Source organism: Hetaerina americana, unplaced genomic scaffold (assembly GCF_022747635.1).
Source record: "Hetaerina americana unplaced genomic scaffold, ioHetAmer1.1.p SCAF_4, whole genome shotgun sequence".
NCBI lineage: Eukaryota > Metazoa > Arthropoda > Insecta > Odonata > Calopterygidae > Hetaerina > Hetaerina americana.
This window is the reverse complement of record NW_027286985.1, coordinates 75,171,194-75,190,495: the sequence shown is the minus strand read 5'-3', so window position 1 is coordinate 75,190,495 and position 19,302 is coordinate 75,171,194. Positions and strand designations below refer to the sequence as shown.

Here is a 19,302-nt window from a genome sequence, read left to right as displayed (position 1 = left end):
GTGAAATTCACCGAGAAAATTAATGTAAACGTTTTAGTAGAATCAAAAATCGGCTTGGACAAAAAACTCTCCACTACACTAGTATTATTTCCAAACTAACTATAAAATGTAGGTGTGAAATAATCTACCAATATTCAAGTTAAAAACTCAATAATTTTAAATTTATTCATTCAAAAGATACCATCAAATTATACTTTTTAATTAAAATTTTTATTAAACGTTTTTGCACTTCACTTTAATATTTTAATAGTTATGGCACCCTTGCAATAGCCGTGGTAAACTTCGTACCCTAATTCAAAATGTCCTAATTATCTGTTTATCTTTCTTAATCGTATTGGAGAATTGAGCTTAATCTTATTGGACCATTGGAAAATGATTATTCTATAAGAGTTATGCTCACGTTCATAAACAGCTCGAAACAGTCTTTTGGAACACATTTGATATTATCTATTTGATCTTTCTATATTCCTACTTGATTTTTCAATCGCTATTGGGCATTATTTTGAATGGTGAGTCCGGAACTGTTAGAAAATGGATTAAAACATTATTAACCATTAGCAATACTATAATAAAAAAGACGGTTTGACAAGCCATAATTGTAATTTTATTTAACTTTTCACTCAAGTATTCTGATCCGGTAGACTTAACTCGGGATTTTAGTCTTGTTGTCAGTTATAAATAATTATATATATGTATGTATGTATATATATATATATATATATATATATATATATATATAAATTTTGTGAGCGTTGAAGACTTTCAAATACAAACCAACTTGAAAAATCAGGATAATAATATGATTTAATTCTATTATGTTTTTCTTAGAAATTATATTTACAAGGTTTTTTGTGCTACACACTATCCATTCAAAATTTTATTTAAAATTTGCATTCACTGCAAATGTACGCGTTAAGAGAAGTGAACGGAGTTTTCAGGATTGATCAATGTAGAAAATATGGGATAGAATGTGAAATTCCGTGGTAAGGTACGATAATAGGCACTAATTTCAGTTATGGTTCAATCGAAATCATGTTTTTTAAACACATGGTAACGGGTACAAACTATTGTGCCTATTCCATGTAAGTGAAAGGTACTTGTATTCCATCCAGCAAATGGTACTGGACATAATTCAAATCTGACGCATTACGTTTGCCAAGGCCCTGTGCACCATTTTCAATTTCTTTTTTTATCACCATCTTTAATCCATAATATGTGAAATTAGGCAACAAAATCTTGGCCAAAATATATCAAATTTATGAAAATGAACGAAAACGTATAGAAATTTTAATCTCCTCGTTTCAATGTTAACTTTTCCACAATTAAAACAAATGAATATCCATTGACTCATTCCTATTGGCGTAATGATCAAGCCAGATTGGATGCATTATTTGCATTTTAAAATAAATTGTCTAAAGTAAAGGGAATAAATAATAGCCAGACAATTTCATCGAGTGGGTATGGCGAAAAATCTGAAAAATGCCATTTGCACCATAGCAAACTTTCAAATGACAAACAAAGCCTCATGCTGAATGCACTCTGTCTACACTACGGCCGAATGAAGACATCTCTACGACTCAGTGATAGAAACAAAATTGGAAAATACGCTATTCCACGCAAACCTATATCACTGCTCCGCGAATCAAAACCAAAAATTACAGTCGTGTGAATTCCGTGATTCGTCCGAACATTCATGGCGGTTGAAAATTCAATAGGTGCAGAACAGACCACCCGAAAAAAATCTGTGAAATAGCGATGTTTCTCACTAATACTTTTGACTTCGCAAATCAATGCTGAATTAATCCCAAGAGCAAGTTCCATCTCACAATTTGGCAGTATATTATTTGTGAAACCAGAGGTCCGCAGAATTTACTCTGTGCGTATCAGCGGAGGGATGGAGCTGGATTCGAATTTTCAAAAGATTCAGGTTTCATGAAAATACAAACGCTCGTGGGTACTCTTTTTAGACTCCCGGTGAAATTCAGACACGGGAAAGGAAATCCGGACTTCCGCACTGTGACATTACAATAATCCAAATGAGTTTGCTAAAAAAAGCCAACTGGTAATGCGATTCTGCGTTTTACATTCATCGCTGCATGTGTTTACATGCACCCCGCTAACGCCACGAGCTGCGAGCAATTCTTAACACAAAATGCCATTCTCGAATATCCGCGAATATGACAAACACCAGGGGAAAGGACAGCAATGAAATGCAGAAATGGATTGCGAAAAAACAGGAGGAAGCTTCTCGACCCTTTTCTAAACGTATCGATAAATCATAAAACAATATCTATTAGTACCGCAATGACGTTGTATACAGTATCTCATCTTCAAAATTGTGAAATCTAAATTATCTCAGAAAAAAAATTAATTCGAGCAGACCTAATTGGCTTGTCTCTCCCACTTCGGACCTCAACTGGCACAATGAGACAGGAGGCTGGTCCAACAAAGTTATTTCAATTTTTATGTTAATAGCTAACAAAAATGGTTATAAGGGAGCCTGGTGATGTCATTTATATTTTTTTTAAATTCATTTACATAATATGACTACTTCAGGACCTAACTATGACTCAAGGAGTAGAAACCTTAGTCGTAAGAATAAAATATTAGTGGAATTAACATGTGTTCTTTCTGTTAATTTTCCAATGTGGAACATTTTCACCAAATGAACCCTGCGACTCGACAATTTGTAAGTATGAACTGATTAAAATGCACAGAGTAAGATATTTTCAGCAGTTTCTATTTATCACTAAACTCATCTCTAACACTCACTACTTGTCACTAAACATCACTTGTTTAGTGACAAATAGAAGGGAACTGCTGAAAACTAAACGTTGAACGAAAAAAACTAAAACGAAAACAAACTAAATAATAACGTTGGCACTAATAATCCGGGAAATCGTACAAATCCCATTGTCAGGACTTTCTAATCACAGCTAATGGCCACACCAAGATTGCAGCTAGTCTGACCCTCATACCATTACCAGGGCCCATTGATGAACTCTAATCCAAATAGATGCAATGCAATATGTCACTGAAATGAAAACAATTTGAGCCCGTTCCGCGAAATACAGTATATTGCCACACGTTTACTGCTTTCCATGAGATTCAAGTGACAGTCCCTAGGCGCATGCAAATACTATGTATTCGAATTCCGAGCGGCTTCATTGGATTGCATCCCATTTCCAAGCGACATTATGTCACTTCATTTGTGCCGGTCCCCATTTCCCCACCCCTACTCATATTCCCGCCGATCAAAGCGTCCGCTAATCCCGCACGCACCCACACACACGCGCACACTCATACACCCACCTGCCCGGTGGAACCTCCATCCTCCTCCCGAGGAAAATAGGACGGACGGATATCCCCAAATGTCGCTCTTTCCTCGGGAAACGAGCGATTTGTTACCGTAGGCGAGAGGTGCTTCCCGTTCCGGGGGTGGACGGGACGGATGGGAGGAAAATCTTCAATAGAGCGGCAGAGAATCCTTGATGAAAGAATCTCCATTTCATCTCCCATTGTCTCCTCACGAAAGGTGAATCGGAGAGAGATGGGGGTGGATGACTAACCTCGCAACCTCTATCTCCGCCGAGTAGCACGGATAGTGGGTTCGTTGCAAAGGGGGGATTACGGTCCGTTTAATGAAGGTGTGGGGCTGAAACAAATTTAATTTATTTTCGTGATATTGTAGGACGTGTAGCTTGTGGGGCTAGCAATGCTAAACTAGTTGACAACCCAACGATACAAATCGACAACAGATTTATTTATGAGTTTTATATTATTGGTCTTCTGAGTTAAATTATCTTCGCACGAATAATTATGGGGATTTTCCACTGCGTTATCGCCATTAAAGAGTTGAATTTGCACTTCGTTCAAGGTTATTCTTTGCGTATTTATCATATCTTGTGACCATTCAAGCGCAAGCCACATTTTGAACATTTATGCATTTTATTACCCTGTACTTTTACACTTGCTATTATTTCAGTTTTATCAAGGACAAAGGAGCATCATGATTGCATTGGTCATCATATTTCTGGAAAAGGTCAGATAGACATACCATTAGTAGTTTCATTTAATTCATCATAGTTCATGTCCACGACCAGTTGACATATTTAATGACAGATTCTTTCAAGTTAAATTCCAGAAATATTTGCACTGTGAGGTAAAGAGAGAAAAACATGGTAGATAGGCAGAGAGAATACGAGGGCTTTGATGGCCTGGTGTTATGGCTCGCTACGGTGGGGAATTTGTCTAAATGGTACCAAAGTTTGAGCGCCGTTGGAAAAAACAAGTTACATCACGATGAATCGAGCGCGAGCCTACTGAATCGGATGAATTTAATTATAATATCATGCAGTCAATCATTACTGTTATGTTATAACTTACTGTATTGATACCCGTTATCTCAAAGTGAGTGAATTGAAAAAATCGCAATAAATATAAACTTCCTCGACCTGTAGAAATTTGGAAATCTTCTGGAAAACTCTTATTTAGATTTCCAAGAGGAAACATTACATACGTATTCGGATAGGTTACGTTTCTCGCCAAGCTCAATTGCACACCACGTCCGAGAAAACAGCGGCTGAAAAGACGAGCCACGCAGAAAAATATTAAAATTATGAGTCCTTATAGACAAGAACATTAGAATAGTCTTTGTTACGCGAAGAGAAAATTGCTGAATTACAAAATCAAAAGTAAGATTAAGAGAGTTATGAACAGGAAAAAAAAGAAGTGATGGTTATGAATTTTTAAGAATAATATTGAAAGTCATATCATCGGTTGGGTTGGAACTTGTGGGCTAATTCTGATATTTCCATTCCTGCAGGATACAAAGAAATCACTTGTCCTCCAACACTAACGTCGGAACGCCTCATTCGTTCTTCGGAGCTGAAAGAGTAGCACTCTCGTCTGCGTGGATGAAAAAGAGAGATCGCTGGAGCAGCGAAGCATGAAGTGGGGAGGCGTGTAGATATATCCAGAAGGGGAGGAAGATAGGAGGAGAATGAAGCCCTTGCGCGCGGCCTCAAAGACGACAGGACACATTCATTTACTCTCCTCCTCATATTCTCTCTCTCGAGTGTCCCACACCATTACCGATCCCAGCTAACTCCATCCTGTCTATTCAGACTCACTTCACTCTCTATGTGATGCGGGCACAAATTCTTTTGCACTGACAAAAAAAAGTTCGGTGAAATGCCGGGGAGAAAATGTGATTGCGAGATAACGCCGTCAAGCGCTGACATCTTATTATCTTTTTTCATATTTTTCATCGCATGAGGGGCAAATGGAGCAAGTGCAATTTCGTCCCAAGTTAGCATTACACTCAAACCATTAGGCGGTTAGGTTGATTGCCATCCAGTACTGCGTAGCTCAAAAGAAAATGAGGGAGGTTGGTACAAAAAGAGACCTCAAAGACATGGGACCCATCGACGAAACAAATCTACGTTTACGTAGAAATGGATGGTCTGTCTATTTACCAACGGGCTACATTAATTAAGACTCGCTGATGAAATGGATAAATTTCCGATTGATGATTGCATTCTGTCTTAGCATCCCTTTATTTTGCTTTGAATTTCGCGCGGAACAAGAGTTGGGTGGAAAATAAAATCGATCGTAAGTGCCGCGAGACATGTAGGGAGAATGTGTTAGCAGTTTTTTCCAGGGAAAATCCACTCGTACGTTATGTCACAAGGGCCATTACTCACTTCCCTCGGTCGGAAGAAGCGAAGCGGGATTAGGGCAGAGGCAGTGAGATGGACGCCGAGAATGTCGAATGAAGGAGAGGAAGAGGTCGAAATGAGCATGCGAAACTTTTCCCACTTTATTTCTGCAGTAATAGGGTGAGACAGGGAAGGGTGGGGAGAGTGTCGGTTTGTGAATGGTAAGCGCCCAACTTTTTTTTCACGTTCAATGTTCCATTTTTTTCAACTTTTTATTTCATCAACTGCAAACAGATCAGGATATGTCACAAAGTTTTTCCTAGACTGACGATCTGCTTAGCCTCAAGAGGGAGGAAGAGAGGAGAGGAAAAATTCGCATTCCAAGCATATACGTGAAAGGTAGAAGAGAATTCTAAATGGAGAAATGGGTAAGGATTGTAAAAGAGAGATTTGTACTAGACACTTGAAAGTAGAACAAATTATTTTCAAGCGCAATTAATTTCTGGAGAAATCGGGCTAAAGGATCAAACTGGAGGCACGAGGTGCCGATATAACCTACTCTCCCGTTATACTGCATTCCCACCCAAACTTCCCGTCCTTCGGCTAAATAACCTGTCGGTTATGCACCATGCGTTCGATGTGATGATGCCATGGATTAGTGAACTGCCTTGGGTCATCGTTTTAAAATCATGTTAAATTAGAATTTCAGAGTGCGCTACTTGGATGAACCATCGAGGAAGGCTCCAAACGATGTGCCCGAAACATGTAGGCATAAGGCTGGTATAATTATCAGTCATAGGCGAATTAGTTCACAGACGGCCATTTGCCTTTTCAAGGTTCTTTGGAAAGAATGCAACTGGAAAACGGCGTAAAATCAATAAAATACCAAGGCTTCCGACTAAGTGATGGGTGAGAAATCCATAGGCGTCCATTTTCTTCTCCTTCCCACCAAATTTCTCGTATTTCTCTCGGGATAAAGGTGGGGAAAATGGATATTGGAAACGATAGAGCAATGGTAACGAATGGCGGAAAGAGAGAAAAGAGGAAGGAAAAAGAAACTCTGAAAAGAGAGAGCAGACAAGACCCACATCCACGCTGATGCGAGCACGTCATCGAATCATTCGATTTGGGATTCGCGAAAAATGAAAAGGATAGATTTCCGAGGGGAAATACAGGAGAAAATGTGTACCTCAAACTCTTTTCGTATACACACACACGTACGTGTGTGTGCATATATATATATATATATATATATATATATATATATATATATATATATATATATATATATATATATATATATATATATATACATACATATATATATATATATACATATATATATATATATATATATATATATATATATATATATATATATATAATTGGCTGACACAACATAACACAAATAGAAAAGAATAGACACATATAAAAGAACACTTACACGGTAAATTGTTCGAGCTTTCGGCCCTCTCAGGGGCCTTCTTCAAGAGAGACTCTCGAGACTAGGAGTCTCTCTTGAAGAAGGCCCCTGAGAGGGCCGAAAGCTCGAACAATTTACCGTGTAAGTGTTCTTTTATATGTGTCTATTCTTTTCTATTTGTGTTATGTTGTGTCAGCCAATTATTGTGCCGCTCGTATGAGTTTTTCCGTACAATCGTTATATATATATATATATATATATATATATATATATGTATACTATATGTGTGTGTGTGTGTGTAAGAAGCCGACTGATCCCCGTACTCTACCGAGAAGAAACGAAAATGAAAATGTGCCATAATACCTCTTGGTCGGAAGAAAAAAGAGCTCTCGCTCCGTCTACCATTTGCTAACATCTTACAAAAAGCTTAAAGACGAGGTATTTGATGAAGATGTGCCTCAAATGATGTTGAAACCGATTCTTCTCTTCATAAGACAAAAATTGACACATGGAATCTGTTTTGAGTATATTTATAAACTCTTTCATGGTAATATTTTAACCATCATAATAGTGTAAGAGTATTCCAAACACTTACTATGATCATCTGCAAACTAAACTAATACCTCAAATAGGCATTTATCTCATAATTCTGGTGTTCAATATAAAGAAAAATACTTCTATCTGCCCGAAAAATGGCTGCAGTACAAATTGTTTAGCATAAATATTGTAGTAGTGCCTATATTTTAAAATTATCTGATAATTTCATCCCAGTAGTTATTACGTGACAGCCTGCAATTATCCCAATTCTCGTTCTGCTACGGACGCATCGTTGCATAGAGATATATTCTCAAGAAGAAGTGGTTAAAATTCTGTTTTACTTACTTTAAGGTAAAATACAGTGTTCTGTCAAAAATTTCATTCCGTAAGTGTATAAGAATCATCATCACTGATCATCAGTGCTGAGTTTGGGTATTCTCGCCTTTTCTGTACGTTAATTTCAACGTATTTAAATTCTTCTTCTCTTTGACGTTAGTCATAACTTGTTCTGAGTATCTTGTTAAGTATATCTCCTGTAGTTCTCTCCTTTTACTCCACCCTTGACGACCGCTTTCTTCAGATTTCTCTGAATGTCCGATGGAGCCCTTCTATCTTCTCTCCTCATTAGGCAAGGGGTCCTCATTAGGCATCCTTCTTCTGTTACTCTTCGTACAAATATTCCTTAGTACGCACCCATATCACTTTCATCATTTGTCTCTAGAACCCATGTTTCCAAACCTTGCATCTCCTATCTTCTGCTGGCGTCAATGCTCATCTCTCACTAGCTTATGGAGGAACGTTCCAGGTATCCTTACGTCTTAAGAAGTGTATCCTCATCTTTGTTACCACCTCTTATTAGAATTTCTCCTGGTAGAGTGCCTTCTTTGCTCAGGCCGCTTTGCTAATTATTACGTTTTTGCTTCTTCCGTCGTTGTTAAATATATTTATAAACTTATTATATCTTCTAGCTCTTGAATCCCCAGTTTTATACATGCTAACTTTTTCATTTTCTGCCACACACCATAATCCTTGTTTTGTTAATATTATCTTCATGCGCTGCCTATTTAGCCCACTCACTATGCTAATAAGTATATTACTTACAACAAGTGTTTATTCCACTCTATTGCTCAAATAAACCCAACTACTTATTTTTAGAAAATTGTTCTCATTAAATTACACCACTGAGTAATTTTAATAACAATCGTGGAAAATACATCTCATTCGCATTGCTAGATTTGCTTAGATATTGCCGAGACGTTTCGATAGAGGGAGTGAAAAATAGAATATTGATCGAAAGTCACGAAGATGATGACGATTATGGGTAATGATCCTAGCGTTGGTGATGGACGCTCTCGTGGGCGTGAGGGAAAGGTGCTGCGTGCATTCCCAGCCGCCCGGTGGATAGATCACCAAGCCCCCCGTTCCGATGGAAGCAGAGAGAGTGTTAGCGAGACAGAGTGACACTCCACTCAGAGAGATGAGCGAGATATTTCACGCGTGTACTCCCCGTCACCCAACCTCCCGATGCCCTCAGGGAGGAAAACCACAAAGGTCGTCTTTCACCCCTCCCCATCCCATCGTTCACTCTTCTTCCCCACCGCAGATTATTCCGTTCCTTCCGTCCCATTAATTCCACCCTTACTCAACCGGTAGCAATTCGATATCGAGTCATCACTCGTAACCATGATCCCTCATGACTGGCACAGATGACCATGCTCCACCAGCATCCATATATATATATATATATATTTTATTTATTTATTTATTTATTTATTCAGTATAAGTCCGAAAACAGCACATTCTGGCCTTTACATCGAACTATTAACAACGATAACAATGATCACATTTACAAACACCCAAGCCCTAGGTGGAGGAAAATTCACCCAGGCGGGAATCGAACCCGCGACCCTTGGAATGGCAGACGAGGACGTTACCCCGCCGCCAACGGGGTCGGCATATATATATATATATATATATATATATATATATATATATTAATAAGAGGAAACTAGAGGATTTTGGGATAAGGGGTAAAGAGGAGATTGAATAAAACACAAAAGACGAAAGAGAAAACAGAAAAGCGCTATGCATGGTAGGGGAAGAGACGCAGCGATAAATTCGAAGAAGACAAGGGGAGCGATTACTGAAGTTACCGAGAGGTTAGGAGGCATCAAATTTTATGATGGAGAAAAGAGTATAGGTTATGCGAGGGAGAGAAAAGAAAAGAATAGATATTATGGACGACCAGAAGTTAGGTTGAAAGAAAATAGAGCTGAATATGCCCAATAGTAGTGCAGAGAATTACCATAAGGTGTTTCTGCATTTGTTTAGTGTATTCTACGGTTTTTTTAGTTTCATGATAAGCGGGTCTTATTAATGCTCAGCCAATCGATTTATTAAAAGCCTTCCTTGACTGCAAAACTACTGCAGACATGTCTTTAAAATATCTGATGATGTTGCATTAATTCTGTTCCTTTTATTCACCTAACTTAAAAAGTTTCAAAAAGTGGATTACACTGATCATAATGGTAAAACAATTATTGTTCAGCGGAACCTCAGGGATTTTCTTTATTTATTTACAAGTGGATTATTTGAATAAATTCGAGAAGAAGAGGAAAGAGAAAGGTGAGGGCTATTTTCCGATCGAATCCTTTTTTATCCTCATTAATATTTTTTAATCCAGTCGAGAGTTTATAGACTGGCTCCTGCTTTCCAAACTGCTATAATACTTCTGGAATGAATTCAAAGCAATCAGTGAGGTTTCAGGCTTTTAATAAAGTTTTAATTAGAGAATTCATGTGTGACATGTGAAATTTAGGGCATGCTTACTGCCTAATAGCAAAGAGAACGATTAGTTAATAAAAATGAGACATCAATGAGCTATAGATTTGCTAAATGTTAGTTATCCCACGAAGTTCATAATACTTTCAGGGGATTTGTTCGAGAATATAGCAGAGCATGCAATTTAAAGAATAAAGAATGACATATATAAACACGTACAATTTTTGCATTGAATTGTCATCATCTCTTTGATGAAATTCCAGATTGTACTAATTAATTCAAAACTATTTTCCTTATGCTGTCTTATTTATTATCTATTTTATGCCATCGAGATTCAGATCACATTTGGCAAAGTGATTATCTTCCCTGAGAGTCGTGAAGTAACCGGACGATTCCTTTGCCTTTTGCTGTACTGTGTCCACAAGTGGTGTTTTGCTTCGAGTTGATCAGTAAAATATCATGGCCCATATGAATATTTACACTCCTACTGAGGAACGTAATTATCGATACCATATCTTCACATTAGTTGAGGAAATATCGTGAACATTCAATTGGAAAATTTTATATATTCCAATGAATTTCAAAGCATGTCGGGGTGTGAAAATAATTTCATGGATTTAAGATGTTCCACAAGCAAACCGCCATGGATACCCAGAGAAGCATTTAAGGCGTATGGAATGAAATACTTAATGGTTGAATGGTTAATTGAAATGAAAAATGCAAATATATAGTAAGAAGCTTAAATCATCAACTTATTAGCACCCACCAGAGCAAAAATGGACGAAAAAAATGATTAATAATAATTTTGATGTCTCTAAATATTAATATAATAATAATATTTGATTTTTATGTCTTATATTTTTTCCGAATATCTACCAACTGTATTAATTTCCTCTTCACAGGTAATTTGCCACTTTTGACCAGAGGAAAAGGAAAGCAGACGAGTCTGTTTGGCAGGAATTGACGACGAAGAGGAAACAGAAGGTATGACCAAGCGGAAAATTGGCTACTGTTGTAAAATATTTCGATCAAAATTTTCTTATCAACCCATGTTAATCCTCGAGGCCGCATAGAACTAGACATAAATCCACGTTACTGTCATTCTTCGTCCATTTACTTTAATTCCATTACTACTGGGCATCATAGTCGAGCACTAATGGTCAACATACATGTAAGAAAACAGAATAGCGGTCTCACTGCTCGCACGCAGTTCATCATCTTCTCAGACTCTTTACCCCTGAAACTCTATTATATAACCAAAGAGGGCCAAGATTTACATCTAGCTGTGAATGAATGGGAGGGTTACAATCTTGAAAAGAAATCATTTTGTAAATTTCAAGACTCTAGATTGCACTGAAATATTAAGAAAGGGCGCGTCAAGGGCTGAATGGTGCAGGGAATGAGGGCTGGCGGAGGAGGGGCAGAGAGGGGTAAGGGAAGAATATATGGGGCCGTGAATGGGCACCCTTCAGCTCAGCCTCTTCTCTCCTTCTATTGCGCCCTCTGGGCAGCCTCGAGATAAGAAGCGAAGGGCACGATGTGTCCTCAAGGACCTGCCCTTCAACGCCAAAGCCACGAGGACTCACGAATGGCGATGATGCTGAAACTCTCTGAGAAGACGACGCAGTTTCTCCAGGCGTACAATTTATCTCCTCCACATTCCTTTCAGAACATCTAACGCATACTAAGGTCTTCTGTCGAAGTAAATGCAGCAACGCACTTAGCTGCGTTCTCTCAAGTCTGTCCTCAGTTGAGGAGCAGAAAAAGAGTAGACGTTTTGAGAGACAATTGAGAAATTTCAATCTTTCCGTGTCGTCTTCAATTCCAATGCACTTAAGTATTCCCTAAATCATTATTTTTTATAACAACCGCATATTCGCTGCCAAAGCTAAATTCCGATCCAATTATTTGATGAAAATAGAAAACTGTTTCAGGTTTAAAAGAATACTTATCAAATTTGTTACTATTTTATTGTAATTTTTTGACTCAAAGTGTCTTTGGTCTATTTTCACTGCTGTTATTTTGTCAGGAGGTAGAAACATTAAATGCATGTCCTTTTACAATTCAACAATTTCACTAGTTCATGTCAAAATGCTTTATGCAAAACATTTTTAACTATGGAAAATCAATTAACGATATTATTTCACACACTTATCGATGCCACCGTGGCTTTACCGAGTGTAAACCAAATCTTTACATAAATCCTCTTACCACACGCGATTTCTATACATTTTTAACTTTTGCAAGCAAAAGAGGAATTAGAAATTAGATAGACCAGCATGTCTTATGGCGAAGGTGCGGCGCGGTGCGATCATACCGCCAGAATTTGATTAAGGCGACGTACCTTGGAAAAACAATGAAAGATACTGATGACGTAAATACAGTTTAGTGTGCTTCTTCGAATAAAAACTTTTAGCCTTTCAATATTTAGCCACCTTTTGGCTGGGAACTACGAAACAGTTATTTGGAAATATACGATGCGTCTAAAACTGAATCTAAAATAGAAATAAAAATGTACTAAACTTCACCATTTAAATAATTTGATAAGGATAACCATGCGTAAGTAACAAATCACAATATTGTCACCAGATATTTCACAGAAAAATATCCTGAAATATATGTAAATAACTACGCTTTAACAGCTCCGCTGAAACCTCATGATCCATTAAATTGTAAAATATAGGTTCCAATGGTAGTCTGCAAAGCGCGTATAAAAATATTATGAAGATGTAAAGGTCATATTAAGATCCATATTAAAACACAGATACGAGAGTACTCTTCCTCGGATGCTTTACTGTGTCATTATTCGATCAGGTTTTTTTATCTGGACATTCAAAACTTCCACGAAGTGAAGCATGAAGAAGCTGGGATATCATAATCATCATAAATTTACACCTCTATTGTATTTCTTTAAAATACAGTTATTTGAATATTTATTTGACGATTACATTCAAATGTGTGTGTTTACGAGTATAATCATAGTAATAACAAGTCACCAGTGCATACTATGAACAACGTTGAGCTGAACTCTTCAACAGGGTCGCACCCAAAAGTGGTAGGACTGATTTTCTCAGGCGCGAACTGAGCGGTGGAGGGGAGTCTGCCTGGCAGGGTAAGGTGGAGGGGACTCTTAGCAACAGACCGACACAAACCTCAGTCGCCTGCAGGCTGTCGTTGAGTGAGGACACCGTTTTTAGTGAAGCAAGTTTTTTGTCCGCGTCGAAAAACAAAATGAATCTGAATTTAGAGCAACGTTATTCCGTGAAGTTTTGTGCGAAACTCGGGAAGACAGCAACTGAGACCCTCGATATGATCAAGCAGGCTTATGGGGACACTGCCTTAAGCCGTTCCATAGTATTTGAGTGGCACAAGTTGTTTTAAGAGGGTAGGGAGCTCGTTGAAGACGAACATCGCTCCGGACGGCCGTCGACGGCAAGAACCGACACGAATGTGGACAGATTGAGGACACTGCTGAACACAGACCGACGCTTAACCAGTGAAGAAATTGCAGACCAGTTGGGTCTTTCTGCATCCAACGTCCAACGCATTATTTCACAGGATTTGGCCATGCAAACCGCTGGGTGTTTCATCATGACAACGCGCCGTACCATGGCGCGCTCGTCGTCAGACAGCTCCTGGCCAAATACGGCGTTGCCACGTTGCCGCACCCGCCCTATTCTCCCAATCTGGCACCACCGGACTTCTTCTTCTTCCCCCTGGTGAAAAGACAGCTCAAGGGACGACGTTTAGACTCGATAAAGGCCGTTCAAGAGGCTTCGACGAGGGTCATCAACGGCATCCCCAAGGAAATTTCCAGCGGGCGTACGGGGAATGGGAGCAACGTTATACTAAGTGTGTAGAAGGTCAAGGAGCATACTTTGAAGATTAGTAAGTCGATGTAAGTATATCGTCAGTAAAATTCTTGTAAAAAAATCAGTCCTACCACTTTTGAGTGCTCCCTGTATTTTATCTGCTTTAAAGAATGATTTTATTAGTTTCCATCAAAAGTTCTTGTTCTTAACCAAATTCATAAGCTTGAAAAATTTATTTTATTAAGTTGAAAGATTCTCTATCAAGATATAAGCATAAAATGAAATCCTTTCGCAATGAAATAAGAAGTTTGGAATAAAAATTTAATATTCGTATCGAGAAAAAAAACTAATACAAAGTATACAGATATTAACGCGGAATCCACTAAGAATTCATAGCGCAAACCAACATTCATTCAGAGAGTGTTCAATTAAACCGCCGTGCCAGGAGGAGTAACACGTGACCTTTGATATTTTGTGTACCTCTAATTGTTTATCATTTTAATACAAATTTTAATTTTTTACCTTGAACTATTTCCATCAATTTCTCAAATGTTTATCTTATAAATTTGAAATTATTTTCATTATTGATTCAACTCGTTCCTTCCTATTCATTTATTTTGCTAAATTGGAAATGCTTCCGTTTTAATAATTCCACAATTATTCCACGCTTTCAATATCGATGAATTGGTCGAATTCGAAATTAAATTGATATTTTCCAGTTGTAATTCAAACGGGAAGCGTAAAGTTAAGTTATAAAAATCAAGGTTCTTTGGTAAGTCTCGATGGTAACGTTATGATAAATATTGCCCTGGATCGAAGCGCATGAAACTCTCGAGCAAGAAGCATTCCTGCTATAATCTTTTCACTTGCAAGTACGATTATCTATTCCATTGAAGATGAACAAATCCATATTTTTAAAATGACTTTTCTGGTATTATGCCTGAAAGTTGTATAACTGTATTATATTATCATAAGTTATTTCATGATATATAGTATATTTTCCAAATCACCCTAAAGAGAAGTTAGCAGCGGTGAATCCTATAGCCCTCGTTACATCCGTATTCCGTATGAAATATATCATAAGGTTGACTTAGAGCTTCATCAGCTTAAGATGAGTATTCCAAATATAATCTCAGTCCATTTAGTAATGGATGTTTTAATTGGGGCTAAAACATATTCCACAAATTTGACGAAAAGCTCTTCATGGGGAACTCTAAATGAAAACCAATTCATACAAAGGCACGCATTATTTTTACACGTCAGAGTTGAAATAATTGTGCATTAGGAGGCTAGTTCTCGAAACCTAAATAAGGCTAAAAGATTATTTACCCACTCTCAATCATGACAGAGCTCCGAACCTCCTCCAGATACATTTCACTTCACGGCCCTTATAACCCTCAACGCCTTCCCCTAAGCACATCCCTCCAATCCTTCCCTCATATTTACAATCCATTATCTCAATTTGCAATTTCTAATCCTAATAAGACTACCAGGTCAAAAATCTACAAGATTGAACTCGACGAAGAAGAAACTAGGATACCATCACCCACCTGGTCACAATGCCAGACCAAATTCATACATTCTCAGTCCCATCATTTATTCTTTCACTCACTCATTCATCGCTAACTTCCGAGAAATTCTCAAGTTCACTTTTAAAACTGCAATAATAAACGATTCCACGATCCTCTAGCGCTATCATTAAATTAATTCAAACAGTATCCGCTCAATAAAATTATTTTTTCATGAGAATAGTTGTGAAACCAAAAATTGAATAATGAAAAAATTTAAAACTAATGAAATACATCGTATTTTTATATCGCCCTATGTGCTCGCACGATATGTTAGCTTTAAGAAACTAAACTTATTTAGCTTTTAAAGCTCCATTTAATTTCACTCGCTCATACTTCTATGTAAAACTACCCTTCATATCACGTCAATGACTTCTCTTAGACACGTCTTAACTTTCCTGAATAAACATATACTGTGGCATTCTGGAGTATACTCTTGGCATGTATTGTGTGCATTTTAATAGCAGGAGTAGTCAAGGAACCAACAACATCAACACGTTCTAAATTCCATCAGGGTGGATAGCAGAGAGTGTATTGTCTAACACCCATACTACTACGCCTGTCGCAAAAAACATTTAATTTTCGTGTTCATAGTCTAACGTATTTTCTACAACTTGTGCCGGAATAAATGTCGTTGGCTTCCTCATTTTATTTTTATTGCCAAACATTAGGAATCATCTGCATGTTTATTGAGGCTATTTAGCGAGGACTCGACTGGTGTCCAAACAGAGTTGCTAAATTATAGGAATCAATGGGTCCACGTAGAGGTACAAGTAATTCCCATGCGTGTGGATTTTCGATCTGGAATATACACCTTATATCTTTGATAGATGTGTTTAAAAGTAAATCATGTTTTAGATGCCATATAGACACGATTTTAAATTTTAAGATAGCCTAGTCCGGCTCAATTTCGATTTGAACATGTTAAACGTGACTATGTAACCATTCTGCCGTGAGGTTCAAGGTTCAAGGCTAATCGAGATGCTACATAGGGATTTCTAAATATGAGCATATTTGTTAGATGAACTGTAACCATCTTTTCCTTTCCTTACTGTAACGACGAAGTATAGTTTATAATTTAGAAATCTACATCTACTACATACCCCGCAAGCCGCTGCAAGGGCATGTGGCGGAAGGTGTTAGGACACCACCCGTAATTTAGAAAGAAAAGAAAAAAACCGGCATTCAAAAGCCAAAAATTCATACATCCACAAAAAAACATGACATACATTCATGTAAGAACACTTACACCCCACACACGTGTAAACACTCAAACCACCAACTAACACACAATGCACCCGTAAGTACACCTAACATCTTTGCAATCTTTAATTTTGTTCCGACATGTAAATCATTTTTTTTAATATTTCTAAAGTGACTCCGGTTTCTTACTATTATAATTTCTGATTGTTTGGGTAAAAAAATGAGTGTTTCTATCTATCTGTACTGGGATCTATCTCCCTTATTTTATCTTTGTGGTCTGATCTACTTAAACAGTGTGGGGCCATTATAATTCCTTTAGTGCCATTGTTAAACTCGTTTGTTTTAAACCTTTCTAAAAGTCTAAGCTTCGCTTATTCTCTCCGTACTTCAAGTAGTTCCTAGCCTAAATAAAAAGAAATCGAGGTACCTTATCCAAGATTTTCGTAATGTAAATTCTAGCCCATCAATAATTTAGCGGCCTCAATAGCTTTAAAAGGAAACGAAATAGTTGTGAAAGTCGGGCTATGGGGTTATGTCAGTACCAAAGAAATAAACACATTTTGATTTTCAATTTCCTCTTCAACCTCTCTTGGCATTTCTCAAGCTACCCCCCCCCCCCTATTTTCTTGCTTAAAGATCCAACATCCCTTACACCACGAATCTGCTGCCGTATTCACCATGTTGTGCATAGGGATATTCACAATGTTATGGAGGCCATTACCTACGCCGCTCTAATGTACACAGGGTGGAGGGCAGAGTCAGAAGGGAACGAGCCACCAATCTCCTCCCGGTGACAGCGACATCTGTCTGCTGCGAACCCAATTCATTCCCCCTTTCCCAGTTCTTCTACCTACTCAAAAGGCCACCTTCTAACCCTCAACCATCCCATTTCACCCCACATGCATATACATAGAATCTCTCTCTCTCTCTTTTCACAAGTTTTCCTCCCCAAAAGGGTGGCTCTCTCCTTTCAGAAGGAGACATTCACACCTTCATTATTCTGACTCCTAATTTCATCACCATTATCCCGTGGGAAACGAAGGATAAGGGCTGTAGTGGAAGGGATACTGGAGGAGTGGTGGAGAGTGGGGAGTGGCTAAGAAGAGGGTGGGGGAGATTATGTGAAGGGACTAGATGCGGCTCGTTATAATGGTGGAGAGTGGGCGGCGGGGAGGAATAAAGAACCGAGATTGAAATTAATGAGTGACAAAGAGTTAACAATGGGAGTGCATGCAGCGATCATTAATACGGATTCTTCCTAAAGGAGTTCAAATGAATGTTAGGACATGTGGTGGTGTTTCCGATCACTAAACATTTTGATTCAATATTAATTTGAGGTGCGTGCAAAAGTCATATGCCAAATTATCACTATCAAAATCATATGCTAAATGTACGATTGAAATAAGTTTTGCTTGACGAGTTTCCTGTTCCTCCTCATTTTGACGGAGGAGGCTATCCGAGATAGAGATGTCTACCAGGACTCAAGAGAGATAGTGGAGGGAATATTCCTTCGGTGCCGCACTCCAATTACACGACTGTGGGCAAGATTTCATAATATGTCATCCGTCCCCACTGCCAACCGCTTCCAACCCTCTCCCCCCGCACCGTTTCCTTTCTTATTATTCTCATCGTCCCGTTAGTAATTCTCACGCTCCTCTTCCCCTTCCTTCCCTCCTCCCTGCACATGTCTCACTTCCAAAAATGAAGAGGTTTCCGTGGAGAAGGAGTAAATCTCATGAATTAATCCCAAAAATAAACCATTCTAATAATCGATCCATGTGCCGCGGAAATAACGGGCTGTTGACACAACAAGTTGTCTTTGTTTATCTTCACCTGGCGTTCCATCCTGAGGTCTAGATCGCCGGAGATATTTTTCCACTATTGCACGGTAAATGTGCACGTTTGGTACGCCCCGGCTAAAATTTTCATGAACATACACAGCTTTATACACTCCTGTGGATTTTCATCACCACTTCCACTCTTTCCACCCATCTCATCTTCCACCATTTTTGATTAGTAGGAATTTCTTATCACCCCTGCTCGAGTTCCCAGACTCCAAAACTTTTCATGCAGTTCATACTTGGGATTTCCTCCCTCCATATCCCACTCGTCCTTCAGAAGAAATCGGAGATGTGATAAGGGCCATAATGTGCGTATTGATAGGAGTATATTAACATAAAATGATAACTTTTCCGGAAAAATGAGTACCAACTGATGCTGACCAAACATGACTCGGTTAATGATATTTGTTTCGGCAAATTCTCAGCAGTAATCATAAAATATTTTGGAAGTGCGCTGTTACATTATCCAAACATGCT

The 19,302-nt window shown here is 38.2% G+C and overlaps 1 protein-coding gene across 3 annotated transcripts in view; it reads left to right on the top strand.

Moving 5' to 3' along the window:
• Positions 1 to 19,302, top strand: part of LOC139692379 (leucine-rich repeat-containing protein let-4) — a 521,846-nt gene that overhangs the window by 298,573 nt on the left and 203,971 nt on the right. Inside the window, exon 2 of one of the 3 annotated variants that reach the window (XM_071590540.1) lies at positions 11,304 to 11,385. The exons of the other annotated variants lie outside the window; for them this stretch is intronic. The gene's annotated coding sequence lies outside the window, so the exon portion shown is untranslated. The remainder of the gene's footprint in view (positions 1 to 11,303; positions 11,386 to 19,302) is intronic. 3 annotated transcript variants of the gene reach the window in all.